This window comes from Meles meles, chromosome 4, assembly GCF_922984935.1.
Source record: "Meles meles chromosome 4, mMelMel3.1 paternal haplotype, whole genome shotgun sequence".
NCBI lineage: Eukaryota > Metazoa > Chordata > Mammalia > Carnivora > Mustelidae > Meles > Meles meles.
Genome location: NC_060069.1, coordinates 84,604,810 through 84,619,898, shown reverse-complemented (window position 1 = coordinate 84,619,898; position 15,089 = coordinate 84,604,810). Strand labels below are relative to the sequence as shown.

At 39.0% G+C, this 15,089-nt stretch overlaps 1 protein-coding gene across 17 annotated transcripts in view; it reads left to right on the top strand.

The window, feature by feature from the left end:
* The window catches only part of MBNL1 (muscleblind like splicing regulator 1), a 203,227-nt gene that overhangs the window by 16,086 nt on the left and 172,052 nt on the right, over nucleotides 1-15,089 (top strand). For 6 of the 17 annotated variants that reach the window (XM_046002507.1, XM_046002506.1, XM_046002509.1 and 3 more), the window contains exon 1: nucleotides 7,165-7,297. The exons of 6 other annotated variants lie outside the window; for them this stretch is intronic. The gene's annotated coding sequence lies outside the window, so the exon portion shown is untranslated. Of the gene's footprint in view, nucleotides 1-7,164; nucleotides 7,298-7,984; nucleotides 8,006-15,089 lie in introns of those variants that run through there. 5 more of the 17 variants (XM_046002510.1, XM_046002513.1, XM_046002511.1 and 2 more) reach the window with 4 other exon arrangements.

Below are 15,089 nucleotides of genomic sequence, written 5' to 3'. Positions count from 1 at the left end.
AATTTAATTAAATTGTTGCATTTGCTACACTTTTTTTCCAAAAGTGTGAGGTGTTTTGTTTTTTTTCCCCACATCTGCCCCTTCACTTCCACCCCCCAGCTGAACTAGACCATGAGTACCTTGCAGAAATCTTAATAATTTCTCTATTTCCGGTGCCAAGCACAACACTTGGCATATAATCAGTGCCCAATAAATATTTGTTCAATGAATTAAGAAGCAATAGCCAGCATACCGATGCCTACGTTAAGACAGTAGAATTAATTTATGACTGTACTACTGAGTTTCATACTACTAGAAAGGCAAAGAGGAGAAAAAGAAAAACGTGTGTAGATGAATCTCCCATCATTTATTAATGCAACAAAAGTCGTCCTTTCTCAAAAGGCCTTTAGGACACCTGTTGGGAAATTATCTGAAGGTAATTTCAGGAAATAGAGAGGTAACAAGGAATAAGAGGGGCCGACAAAATCCAGAGAGAACCCAGCGATGAAATGAGGAAAGGGAGGGACATAAATGATCATAGAAGCCCAAAGAAAGAACTTCAAATATGAGATGAGTAATGAGAGAAAATAGACATTCAGGAAAGGAAAAACCAGTCTTGCTATTGGCATTTTCATAAATTTGTTTGCCTTTAGGAACCAATAAGACGACGGCCATATTTTCAGATGCTTTTATTCTTCATGGACAGAGATAATAGATAGAAATATTTGCATTATGGTATATAAAATAGTTATACTATAACATTCATGCTATAAGACCTATTGGATACTATTTCTAAAAAACTACAGGGGATTCTGGGCTAAGCCACACCCACGATTTTATGAGATGGTAGAAAGCATTTCTTAATATTACATGTAATTATACATTATAAACATGCATATGTAATATGTCCACTTTGGCATTCTGGCTACCTGTTTCGTATCTATTTTTGTTTATTTTTTAAATTTTTTAAGATTAAAAAAAAATGTATTAGCCAGAGAGAAAAAAAGCACAAGTGGGGGGGGGGGGGCGGCAGGCAGAGGGAGAAGCAGGCTTCCCAGTGAGCAAGGAGCCAACACAGGACTCGATCTCAGGACTCTGGGATCATGACCTGAGCCAAAGGCAGACGCTTAGCTGACTTGAACCACCTAGGCATCCCCATATTTATTTTGTAACTGCTTTATTTATTAAAAGACCATTATTGTACATTTCCTTTTCCTTAGTGACAGTTCTTATTAAAAAATGTGTATATCCCGAGTAGAATGTCAATATATTAAATATTAGACACATTAATTCAGGATCTGGGATATAGGTTGTGAAATACTACACTGTGGAGTAGCAGTCTTGACCTCTCATTAGCTGTGAGGTTTTGGTCAAGGGCCAATTGTCCAGGCCCCAAACCTCATGTGATAAAGGAAGGTTTAGATGAATGACATGAGAGATATCATTTGTCTTATAAAGTTATACTATGAGATTAAGTGGGAAAGAAAACAGAACACAAAATTGCATATATACAATGTCAGCTATGTTAAAAAATGTGTTGAGAAAAGCCTGGAAGGATATAAACTGTAGTACAACCAGTGACTATCTCTGGGAATTGGAATCACTGCTGATTTTTATAAAAATATTCTATTTTCAGTAATTTTGAATTTTCTATACTGTGTTGACTTCAAGAAAGAAATAAAGTACACATATGAGTGTGCACGCGCACCCACACACGTAAATCTCACTTCCCTTAAGGCTTGGAGGTGGTCATCTTACAGATTCTCTTCAGTTCTCAGATGTAAGATTCTAATTTTTACTGTATCTCACTGCTAAGGGTTTTCTGCTGCCCTTCAGCTATTTGCTGCCCCTTGCCCTCCTAGCAGAGCCCACTCTTTTTGGTGCACCTCCTGCATCCGCTCTGGGACTAGACCATTAGCCCCCACACTAGTGGTCAAGAGAATACTCTAGTTATTTCTGTGAAAACCAAATCTGGATCACGTGCCATCCCTCACCTCCAACCCCCGCCCCCGAACTTCTAATACAACCAAACACTCGGACAGTTCCCAGAGACCACAAGTCTCATGACTACAGTTGTAGATTTTGAGTGTGATTAATTTGATTAGGATTCATTGTTTTTCTCACTTAACTATAAGCTCTTTGAGGGTAGCGTCCTGTTTGTTTTTATTCACTGTTGGGACTTCTAGCCTTAGTGTGAAATCGGGATTCAAGGCTCTGGACCTGCAGTTCCCACTGCTTTGAACAGTTTTTCTGCAGATGTTCTGCCTCTCCTTGAAGACTTCGCTGATCTCAGGCCACCTTGAGGTCCTTGACCATGCCCTCGAACACCCCTCCCTCCCCAGTCCTGCTAACCTGCTTTGTCTTATTTGACAGCACTTACCTCCATCTGAACTTGCTTCCCATGTTTACCTGTTTCTTTATATTTATTCCTTCCTTGTTTAGTGCCTGGTTCCCTCTAGCAACCTGTAAATTCCTTGAGGGTAGTGATCGGTCTGTGGTCATATCTCAAACTGTAGTACTCGGAACAGGACTTAGCATGGTGGATGCTCAATAAACATTTGTGAAATCTGGAACAGAGGGATTATGTGAAAAGTATTTTCTGATATAAAGGATGGAAGAGTGGAGAAAGAAAAGAAGAAAGAAGTGGAAGAAAGTGGAAGAAAGAATGGAAGAAGAAAAGAAGAAAAAAGGAAAGAAAAAATAGAGGAGTAAAGAACTATACTGAAAATCTTGCATGGCCCTTCTTTACATTAAACTTGGGGAACTTTATGCCTATATTAGAGCTTCTTATTGTCCCCAGTGTTTTTAAGAAAACCAATGACAGTAAATGGCCCGAGAAGTCAGAAGACATTGATGCCAGTCCTGCTCTGTCACGGTGCCAATTTACTTATACAATGTTGTCTGGTCTAACAAAGGAAGAGGGCCAGATGGTCTCTAACGCTCCATTCCCAACTTAAATTCTGTGGTTCTCAACTTTTAATTCCGAAGTGTATTTTTTATATTGCCCTATTGCCAGATGCCAAAATAATTATTCTGAAGATTTAGATTCACGTTTTAGGTAGAATAGCTTAATTGAGATATGTCCAAATACTTGTAACTCAGTTTTAGTCTTTATAAACATTTTAAGACAAATACGTTGATTTTAATCTAATACTTTCACACTTAAGTGATTTACACTTTAAGCGGCACAAAAATTATACATACAATATGTTGTATCACACAGCACACTATATATATACATAATACACAATAGAATATAAATTATTTTATATTTAAATATTTAAATACTGGGTATGATTTTAAAAACTTAGGGTGGGAAATATATAAGGTCCTTGAAGGTAAACTAAAAGCATCTGACTCTATCAGTGTATTTATTCACATACCTAAGCAAGTTTGAATCCAAGCTATGAAAGAGTGCCTCCCTCCTCCACTATGAAATGTAATAGAGACACATTTAATGTATCTGCTTAAAATGGATTCTCCATACAAAAATGTTTCCAACTCTTCCCTGCCTTCCAGAAGCTTCTTCTCTCAACCATATGTATCTAAACGTGGGCCAGAATGCAAAAGATCTACATTTGGGTCTGTTTTGGCACTGTCTTGCAATGGATTATTTTTATCCTGGTATAATAAAAACAGCATTCCTAGATCAGTGATTGAAGACCTTTTCATATTTTGACTTTTAAAAAGCATACCTTCTTAGGATATTTTCATTGAGTTTTTTGTTTCTTTGTTTGTTTTGCCAGGAAAGCCAGATTACATTTGGGAGGCAGTTAGAACTTACTGAACTATAAATGTGGTTTATAGGACAAGGAAGATACAATTCATACACACACTCACACACAGTTATACAGGTGCCTTAAAGACTCCCATTTGAGTGAAAAAGATAAATGCTACCATTTCCTTTATCTATATTATTGGTAAACCAGCTAGCTGATATTATCTCTAAAAGCCATACTCCTTAACTGCATTTCTATTGGGATTCATTGGTATAATTAAGACTTGAATGGTTTGAAATATTTCAAGAACCTACAGTGAACATTCTTTCCTTTATCTGAAAATGTAGTTTTATTTCATCTGAAATTGTTTTCTGTAATTTCCCTCTCCACCCACAAATGACCTTCTTTTTGTACTTATGGATCTGCTCACTCATGAGCCCATGAACTCTAAGTACTTCACAGAAGCAAAAGAAACCATACTGCTCATGCTTTCCTGGCACTGAGGGAATATCAGTGGTATTCTAAATGGGAACTATTTACTTTTTATTACTAATGATTTTTTAATAATTTCCACAATTTAAAATGCAGTTAGAATGCTACTGGTAGCTGAAAGCTGGCAACATGATTTAATATTTTTAACATATGATCTGGTGTTTGTTACAGTGCTTCAAAACTTTCAATGTCATTACTCATGTTCTAGCATTATCAATAATACTAAATTAAGCTAAATCTGTGGCAAACTAGCTTTATATCACAATTTATTTTGAGCCCTTTTTGAATCCTAGATTGACCATTAGTTTATAGTTTTTCTTAACCACCCCTTTTTCTTTTATCTAATGTAAAACAACATTTTTTTTCTCTTCTTTGTCATTTACGAGGATGTTTATTTTACTGTTTCTAGCATTCAAGGGTCTTTCTTGTATTTCTTTGTATTCTGTTCGGTGGAGCAGAAAATCTGTCTCAGTTTCAATTTCTCTTTTGTTCCCAGAACTTCCCCCCTCCTTCAGTGCTGAAGTGGAAAAATAATTTCCCCTCTTGCACCATACACAGGTTCAAAGTCCTGCTTTTCACCATGTTGCTCCAAACAGCAAACTTTCTAACTCACAAGGAAAAAGAACACCAAAGTTCTAACTTGGAAGTCTACAAGGGTCTGAGAACAATTGAAAATGAATTCCTATAACAGGGATTAGGCCTTAGCGGTTCATTGGACATTCTGAGAGGTGCGTGGAAGCCAGCTAGGGCGCCAACCTGCCAGCAGATGCATAGGTGGCCCAGCTCAGAAGTCAGAGGCCGTTGTCATGGAGAATGAAAGGCAAATGGAAGACATTAAAAGGCAAGTAGCAAACAATCCAGTAGGCTAAGCCAGGGATTTGGGAGCCTCCCAAGGTTCCTCCCTTCCTCATTCCCTGCATGAGTCATTTTTCCAGTCTGTCCACACCCATTCACCCTTCTTCTATGGGCCGCCACCCCACATTCCCATTCACCCTCAAGCTGCTGCCACAGGATCCTCTGAACTACAAGTCCAAACTCTACCTATCCCGTTGCTGTGTAAACTCTTCAGTTCATCACGGTTTTCAGACTAAAGCTCAGGCTCCTTGGATTACAACAGACCTACTTACAGCTCATCTCTTGCCACTCCCCAACACTTATCCTTCCCTCACTTCTGACAGGAAAGCTGGCAGGTCCATTGTATCTGCCATGCTCTTTTCTCCATTTGACCAGACATAAGTCTCTTTCCATCTTGTTAATTGCTATATACGTTTCAAGGCACCTGTTGAAAGTAACTCCTCCAGGAAGCCTGCCTTAACCCTCCCCAGGCCCCCTTTGGCTTGCCAACACCATTTTAGCATTTATCCCTCAGGAAGAGGTAATTGGTTTATTTGTCTCTTCCCTAGTAAAAGTATTATCCTGGAGGGTAGGGACTGTGTTATCCAGTCTTGTATCTCTGGCCTAGTAGGCATTCGATGTAGTTGTTGAAATGAATGCTGAATTAGAAAAAAAAGGAATTCCTTATAGCTACTAATTGGCAGATAGAGAATGCCCCTTCCTATTCTCTGAGAAAGTGTCAGTATCCTTTTTAATTTGCTTCGACTGTGTGTGCACTTGGGTAATTTTCAGTAATCAACACTGAGAAGTAGGGCCATTTAATTAATTTATTTATTTGTTATGGAAGGGAGCAGTGCACAATATTAACTGTTTTGGGGATCTAGCCAAGGGCTAGAACTCAAGTCTGTTATTAATGCCTCTTATTCCTGAACTTTAGCACCTTTCACAATGTTTTCCCTTTTCCTCCTTAAGCCGGCCCCGCCCTCTTTAATAGGACTTAACGAAGTTGTAGGATGAACATGGCACCATATCCACCATTTCATTCCACACTGTGTCCAAAACATGGAACCGATGTTTTAAATTAGAATCGTTATTGAACAAGTTACCAAACTTCCTTAAATTCAAAGGAAATTCTGCCCCCAATCCTCCAAAACATTATCATGTTATTCCAGAATTCTTTCCATTCAAAGTGGAGCCGAGTTGCATCTTATAACACCCAATGAATTATGATTTGGGGCCGTGGTTTGTTTTGCTCCAACAATAATATGACTTATTTGCCTTGGAATATTCCAGTATTTCAGAAAATGATATTTTATTTTCAGAGAAGGGTCTCTGCTTCCTATAAATCGTGTAATGGAGAGTTGGGAAGAAAGGGGATTTTACGTTCCAAATATTATTTACAAGCTCGAGTGGAAGCCGCAGTGGGAGTTTTTGTGCTTGCGTGACAGTCAGTTTTACTGAGGAACTGCAAAACTGTGGACACCCTGCTCCTGGAGGAAGAGACAGCCTGGCAGTCTTGCAGATCTTTTTCCCGCCTGTGAGCCATCCAGGTTCAAAAACTGTGTGGTGCATTTTAAGGCGGCAGCCCCAAGAGCTCCTTACCGTTTTCTGCCGAGCTGATTCTCACCTTCAACCTAACCTTGCCGGCTTCCTTACAAAAAACACCATCCGCCGGCCTCTTTAAAAAAACGAACCTCTGTGTCCGCCCGGCTGGTAGCAAGGAGCGGAAAGTAGTAGGGGTGCGTCCCATTTGCACTATGTAGCTCGGCTGTTATAATGTTGAACGTGTAAGATGGAAGATACCACCGGTCGGCTGCGGGGATGCACCTCGCCAGCGCCGGCTCCGGTTTCCCTGTGCCCTCGGCGCCGAGCCGCGAGCGGCGACGACCACCCCCTGCGGACTTGGTTCGCTTGAGGGGCGACAGGGCGGCCCCGGCGAGGGCGGGAGGGCGGCGGAAAGTTGCAGAGCGTTTTTTTGCCGCCGCGTGCGTCCGGGAGCTCGACGAGTCCGCCCCGGGCTTCCTGGTGGGGCTGGGCGGGCGGGGGAGGGGCCGCGCAGCAGCAGCGGAAACCAGACCTCGGCGATAAGAGGCTGCACAGCGACATGCAACAGTCTTTTCACTGCAGCTGAATGAGTTGTGGCGCTCACAATGCTCCCGTGACCGGGAACTGACAAGTTCAATTTTAAATCGCGGGCCTCTCGGAATCATGACTCCCACAATGCCTTGGGCACTCGGTCGGCAGTCGGGCTGCCTCTGAAAAAAATGTGAGAGGTAAGTTTCCATTTTCACAGTTTCCTTGCGCGGCTCCGCTGCTCTGCATTGTTTGTACTCTTTCGGGGCTGTACATGGCTGAAGGAGGAAGTGAGAGGAGGCTCCGGCCGGCGGCGTCTCAGAGCAGCCGGGGCTGGCTCGCCGCGGCGGGCGGCTTCCTATCGCGCACCATCTCGCGCTCGGGGGAGCGCGGGAGGTTGCGGCTGCAGCCCAGCTCCGGGCAGCCCTTCCCCGGGCGCTGCGGACCCTGTCAGAGCGCAGCCGGCGTCCAGTCTGGGAGTCTAGACAGAAGGAGAAAGGAGGACAGAGGGTGAGAAAGAAAGAGGGGGGAAAGGAAAGAAACAGGTGCGTGGAAGTGTACTTACAACTTAATGACCTTCGTCGGGAGAAGATGCGAGTCCATCAGACGCGAGCCGCGGTTTCTCCCGAGACAGCCCGCCTCCCTGTCCCCGGGGCTGCCATCCAGCCCGGTTTTCATCTGGGCCAAATATGTGCACGCAAAGGTTAATTCTCTGCCTGCTACCCATAAATTACGCATGACATGTTTAGCTGGGCTTCCTTATATGGAGAGTGCTGTATTTCAGTCCAGTTTGCCTTTTGCCAAGTTTACAGGGCGGAAGACGCCCTGCATGAGAGGGCTCCTCTTTTTTTTTTTTTTTTTTTTCTTTTCATCGTTTTGTAGTGCGTCACTCAAAAACTGTAAGAAAAGTAAGTATAGACGCTCTCTGGGTGGAGCCGCAGTTGGTTGATTGAATTGCTTTCATGAAAGACTGAAAAGAATGAAAAGTAGTTAGTACTTGGGTTCTGGTTTTTAGACAAAAGCAGGACAAATATGTGCCCCCCCGCCCCCCGCACTTTTTTTTTTTTTTTTTTAAACGGAGCCGGAATCTGTTATTGGTAGTAATGTGTCATGTGAGAATACTTTGATTCCAGAGCCTGTAACACGAGCAGGTATATGGTGGAGCTTATGCCTGCCCCTCTCACAGCACTTTACAACGACAGGGGTGTTGCTAGAAGAGTCATTGTGTTCTTAAGTCTCTCCCCGGCCCGGGGGGAATATACGGCTGCTGGGGTTTGGTGGTGTATTTCCCGTGGAGGGGGCTTCCCTAGGTTTAAGACGGAGTAAGAAGCTGCCAGAAAGGTTACTGCCACTGTCTTTACTTTGTGTGCCCACCAGCACAGACACAGGCGATAGCAAACGGATGGTAAACTCTGCCGTACTCTGAGGAATTTCTTAAACAAATTAATACACCGAGAGAGAAGTCATAATTAATGCCTTTGGATTTGCAAGCCCTCTGCAAGGCGCTTTGAAATACTACACCGGTGGACACGGTGTTCCTCCCTCCTGGGTCTGAACACAGTGTCTGTTTATACACAGAGGGTATTTCTGACCTAAGTATTCTATACCCTCATAAGTGATCCACTCCACGTTATCTGTGTGGGTTCCTGAGAGTGTTGGTGTTTCTCCTTGTCCTGCTGTTGAGATAAAATATTATCACTAAGGCAGGTTAAAATGAAAGTTCAACGACTCTGAAATTCATCGGAAGAATATTTAGTTCAATACTTAGAATGTCTTAGATGTAAACTTATTGCCAGAGACACTGAATAATGTTATTTTGTAGCCTGAGAAAGCACATTGTTGTCACTTGTATCTTTGCTTTCTTAAAGTTGGTGACAACTATAGCTCAAAACCATTTTTTTTTTAAGGAAACCACAGTGTTCTGGTTTTCATTCGTTTGCATAGGGGTGAATTTTTTTTTTTTTTTTATTACTGTGTTGGTAGGCCTTCTTTCAAACTGTAGACATAGTTTTTAGTTTTATTTGTTTAATGGGGGGTTTCCTCAGGGAGAACTACAAAAGTTGCCTTTTGTGTTTTAGGGAACAGGTTGGGTCAGCACCAGAAAACCTGTTCATCCATCCGCCTATAATTATAGTGTCACTTAAGACATAATAATCAGGTTATATTATTACTAGGAGACTCAGAAAGGCTCACATGTGCCTAGTTTAATTTTTTTTTCTCATGTAACTAAGAACAAAAGTGTGATATTCTATGCAGCCATGCCAGTGGAGAATCCAGAGTGTTTTATGGTTTAAAACATTATTGCTTGTGTTTACATTTTCACATTTGAAGCAAACTTAGACTCCAAGTTGAATTCATTACATTTTGCTTCCAACATTCTGTTCTTCCTCTGGGCACAGAATTCCTATGAAATGAAGCACTGGGTTCTGTTCCAGATCAAGTAAAGAGTATCCCAAGGTTTCTCCTGGGTTTGGGGGTGGTGGGGGGAGAGTAAAATCATTTTACTCATTGAATAAGGGTGTGTTACTTTATTATTAAAATTTCCTATTTTCATCATAAGCAAAAAAACTGCCCTTGCATTTATCACTGCCGTGGTTCATTAGACCTGTATTTGATATATCTATTTATGGAAACTGAGAGAGAATAGCCTTGCTCCACCTTCAGGTTTTCTGCTTGGTGATGGAAGATGCACAGGTTAGAGAACATCCCAGATCTTGCTTGGAAGGAGCTAAAGAGAATAGGTCACTGGGGTTTCCTAGACCCTTAAGAAAAAGTCATCAGGGAGAGCAGTAGATCAGAGGAGTGGAGCAAGGAAGTGAAATATATTCACTTAAATGTTTGGCTTAATATAAAATCCCAACAGCAATACTGATTATAGAGGATGTTAGGAAGATTTTGAAGTGTTGGCTTTTTAGGCTAGAAAGCTTCATATTTTTGGAAATCTAGAATGTGCCATTCAGCGCAGCAGCCACTAGCCACATGTGGCTGTTGAGCATTTGAAATGTGGCTAGTTAAGTTTTACATTCTGGATTTGGAAAACTTTGTATGAAGGGAAGAATGTAAAACATTCTTAATGATTAATATTTTTATATGGGTTATATGTTACAATGATAATATTTTGGATATATCAGTTTCAGTAGAATATACTGTTAGGTTAATTTCATCTGCTTCTTTTTCCTTGTTTAAAATATGACTACTAGAACACCTAGAATAACAAATGTGGCTTGTATTGCATTTCCCTTGGGTAGTGTTGTTCTAGAATAAAGCAGGGAAGCAGCATTCTGAGAGAAAGCTAAAAGAGTTTGCTGGTTAAAATATAATAAAATTGAGTTTTATTTTTACAAGCTAAAGACGTTTACTATACATAGAAATACCTTGTCTTTCTTATCCATTGTAATCAAAATTTGAGAAAACACACTACCTAACATCTATTTTTATTTCCTCAAAACTACTGTTTAGTTTAGAGATTTAATGGTGAGGTAGTAATAACAGAGAAAAGGCTTATAATTAGGGGATGAGTCTTAACACCTCTCAAAGGCCAGAATAGAGTATGATTGCTACTTAGGAACATTTTAGAGACACTATAGTTATCATTGTCCTGAAGTTACCAAACATAAACGAGTCACTAAAATTTATTTTAAAATAGAGTTTTCAGTAAATAGCAATTATCCTCAAATGCTTAATATGTATTTTCCTATCCTATGACTTTCCTTCCTTAGAAAATAAAAACATCATGTAAATCCAGACAAACTTCTGAGCACGTGTTAATCAAAGATTAATTCAGAAGATTGAGATTTTCACTTGTAGGCTATAAGGCCTTGTTTTGAATGTTAAGAAAGGTAAAAATAGGTTTCTGTGGTAATATGGGCTTTGAAAGATTTCTATACATGGAGATAATTGTCTTTATAATTTGAACACATTCTTGAGAAAGCATCTGACTAGCAAACAAAGCACAATGGCATAGGTCCTGGAAACATTCCCCTCGGATATTTTCATAACTGAAATACATTTTGCCATACACAGTGTTACGCTGGAAAAAATGCGTTCTTTTCTACCCATATAAAGTAGGCTTACTTTTACTTCCTTCAAGGCTGCCAAAGGTATAGGACAGGGTGGATATAGTGGGTTCTTTTTTGCAGGGAGGACAGATTTTATAGAGAACCTTGAAGGAGTTGTCTCCTGGCTAGGTGCCATCTTGAATCTGTCTCCCCTTGTATGAGGTATAACTGCCATTAGTGTCGATGCATGTGTGTGTGTGGAGGGGAACACTGATCCCCATTAACTTTGTATATCATTTCTGATGAGTCATGGAACATGTTCTCTAATGGTTGGAGAATTATTGATTGCAAAGCAGAGAATTCAAGAAGAGCTATTGACATATGGCATTAAGTGTCTCTAGACATATTTTATATTTTTAGATGATAGGGAAATTGATTTTTATGTAGTGTTTTTCATATTATAAAGATGTATGTTTATGTAAACATTACAGCTATATCCTTAAAAAAGCACTTAGCAAATACATGGTTACAGTTTTTTACATATAATTATTAGGTTTTAATGACCCTCGTACATTTCTTACAGATAATTATTTACATTTTCCAAGAGGCATCTTAATACCTGTGTCTGTGACATCCACAAAAGTGAAGAATCTTTAAAGCATTTATGTACAGTATTAAACATTATGTATCTGGCACTTTCCCCACTGTTTTTGAGATCTTACTCAGGTTTCTGTGATTATCCTTTGTTAAAACAGTTCAGGTTATATTAATCTTTGTGATGGAATATAACCATATTTTATAGAGTGAAGAAATCCTTTTCCACTGAGATCAATGCTTTTAAAAAGGTGAAGAGGTTTCTGAAATAACTGTTATGCTTCCAGTAGTGTATATGCTCCAAAGGAAAAACTGTCATCTCTTTGGAAATTGTTCTGAGAAGTTGAGAGTTATATCTTTTATATACCCAAAGAGGTGAATAAGAATTGATAAGTTAATACTCCTCTGAAATGTGGACACAATATTTATGTGAGTGTTTGTGTGAAGGCTGAGTGTTCCTAAGAGAAGGCTAATTTATTCAGATAATCTGGCTGTTAATAATGCCATGTTATTAAAAGGAACTGTGCTAAATATCATATAATCTAAAGGCTGTTGCCTATGCAAATATCAACCATGGTCCCTCTCCAGCTGATATTTCTTCCTCCAAAGGATTTTTAAGAGAAACTTATATTTAAAACTGAGTTTTCTTCATATTTTGAATTTTAAAACAGTTTGGGAGGTATTAACTAAGCATGAACTTGTTTTAAAGAGCTAACAAGATCTGAGGATCATGGGAACACATTTAATCATATGAAATAAACATGACATTGCTGATTTGAGATATTCTACTCTGCTGATTTAAGTGAATACATATTGGGGCAAAATAGTAAGCTAGGCTCAGTGAGATCTACCAAACTTATCAAAATATACTTGGTCTTCAAAGAAGTGGCGGTCTGGTAGCAGAAGTAAGAGTTTTGAAAATAACTGTAAAGTAGAAAGTGGTATTTCGTAAACAGTGGCTTGGTAACATGGTTTGGAAGTACAGATAAGGAAAGATAAGTCTTAACGTAGCTCTGACCAATACATGTAATAAAGAGAACAGTCTTAATGCATAAATAATGGAAAACCAAAGCTATTCTTTATTTTCAGCCATGCAAAAATAGTGTTCTGTTAAGCCAGCATTAATTACATCTATTTAGTGACTATTTACATATTTTTCATACATTTATATTCAACATTCAGACACGGGATTTTTGTATGTGTTCCTTTTCATTTCTTTAGTTCAGTTCTCTAGTAGAAATTTATAGATTTCCAGATGTCCTGTACTAGAATATAGATAGCTTTTGCCATCAGTCTTACTGTTGACTACCATAAAATATCACCTTTTGAAGTCAACAAATTGTTACTATTGTGTCAGAAGACCAGAGTGGGTAATGAAATTGAACAGTGGATGCAGAGAATTTGCCAAAGACTAGATTGAAAGCAAACTGACAATTACAATGAGGTTGTTTGCTAAAAATCTATATATTAAAGTTAAGAAGTAGGAATAATACTAAAATATATTTAAAAAGCTGTGATTTCATTTTGGGAAAAGAAATGTATAATACATAATGAACAACAATGAGGGAACTATATATTGGCAGGAGCTTTTAATCAGAAACAGCCAGAGTATCAAACTTAACATGACATTGAGTAAAAGAAAAGTGGAGTATAAAAACAGAAGGTATAGACACAGGGAATAGTGTCCCACTTACGAATACAATTTTGTGGGTTTTCAAAAATAATATTTTAAGTACATGGTTGGTGGAAGATGTAGTCACATTGTCTGTACTTTTCTGTATTTACGTTCCTATCCTACTAACATCTGTCTACAGTGATTGCGACTGAATAGACTCTTCCAGAAAATGCCAGAAAGTATGGTAACAATAATATATGCAGTGGGAGTGTGAGGAAATATAAACAGTGAGACTTTACAGTTTAATAGTCAAAACACATCATAAGCATGTTAAATAGCAGGAATGCCAAAATAAGGCATTATGCAGTTCATATTTAGAACATCGTTAAAAGATATTTTTTGAACTTGATGTAGTATTAGAACTTACAGACCATTCAGAGCCTGTTGCATGTGAAATTTATACTCACATATCTAGCAATCCGTTTACCAGCATTGTTGATGATAGTGGTAGTGACACTTTCACATTTTACTTATTTCTGTCTTCTCTGATTATAAGAAAGAACTACCTTTACCATGACCTTTTAGCACTCCATGTGGATGGATAGCTCTTATCCCAGTGGAAACATAGTCTAGGCCAGAGTGGTGGTAGTCAAGTTAGGTGACAGAAAGAAAGAAAGGAAGGCATAGGGCTTGCTGTGTGGGGAAAAGTTGGTAGGAAAAGCTCTGAGTGATTGGCTGAACTTGCAACTCTATTCCCAAGCCAAAGGCCCCCTCACTGATATTTCTATTTACTAAGTTCTGGCTTCAAAAAAGCTGTATGATGAAAAGACACATCATTTCCTTTAAAGAGTTTCTAAATTTATTTTGAAAATCAAATGTTTGTTGCAGTATAAGTAGAACAACAAAAAACAGACCTCAGTGGGGGCTAATTTTTGAAAAGTAGAACATTCAGCAAATGTAAGAGGTTGATATCAGTTTTATTATTATCATTTTAAAATGATTGTATCTGTATATGTGCATTGCATTTTTGTCTGTATCCTGAATGGAGAGACTGTTGGGGGGTTGGCACAGACAAGCTTCACAATGTGTAGACTTTATATTATAGACCAGATCTGACTAGGTACGTGGCCTGGGGAAAAACATTTACTTTCCAATCCCTGTGTTCTATATCTGTGAAATGATAAACATGTAAATAATTATTAATAATAGAAATTCCAAGGGCACCTGGGTGGCACAGTTGGTTAAACATCTGACTCTTAGTTTTCGGCTTAGGTCATAATCTCAGGGTTCTGGGATCAAGCCCCAGACTTGGGGCTCCCTCTCCCTCTGCCCCTCCTGTTCGTGTTCTCTCTCTCTCTCTCTCTGAACTACATAAATAAATCTTAAAAAAAAAAAAAGAAGTTCTACTTACTATATTTTTTTAAATAAAATATCTCATTTAATCTTTTTTTTTTTTACAGCTGTAAAGTAGACCTTATGGCCTTTATATCTTCAAGACTAAGTAGCATGACTAGAAATCTAACATTTGTAGAATTATGAGGCTTCTTTGCCTTTATTCCAAATCCACGTTTTTAACCAATTTTTTCTTGCCTCCAATGATAAAGAGTAGTAATGAGGATAAGAACTATAATGAAGATTATTAACATTTTTGGACTGCTTTCAATATGCTAGGGTAGGGTTTATGAATTAATTCATGGATTCCTGAGAACAACCCTGTGAGATGGGTACTATTAGTATATTAGCTTCATAGATGGGAAAATGAGGCACCAACAAGTTAACTGTCCA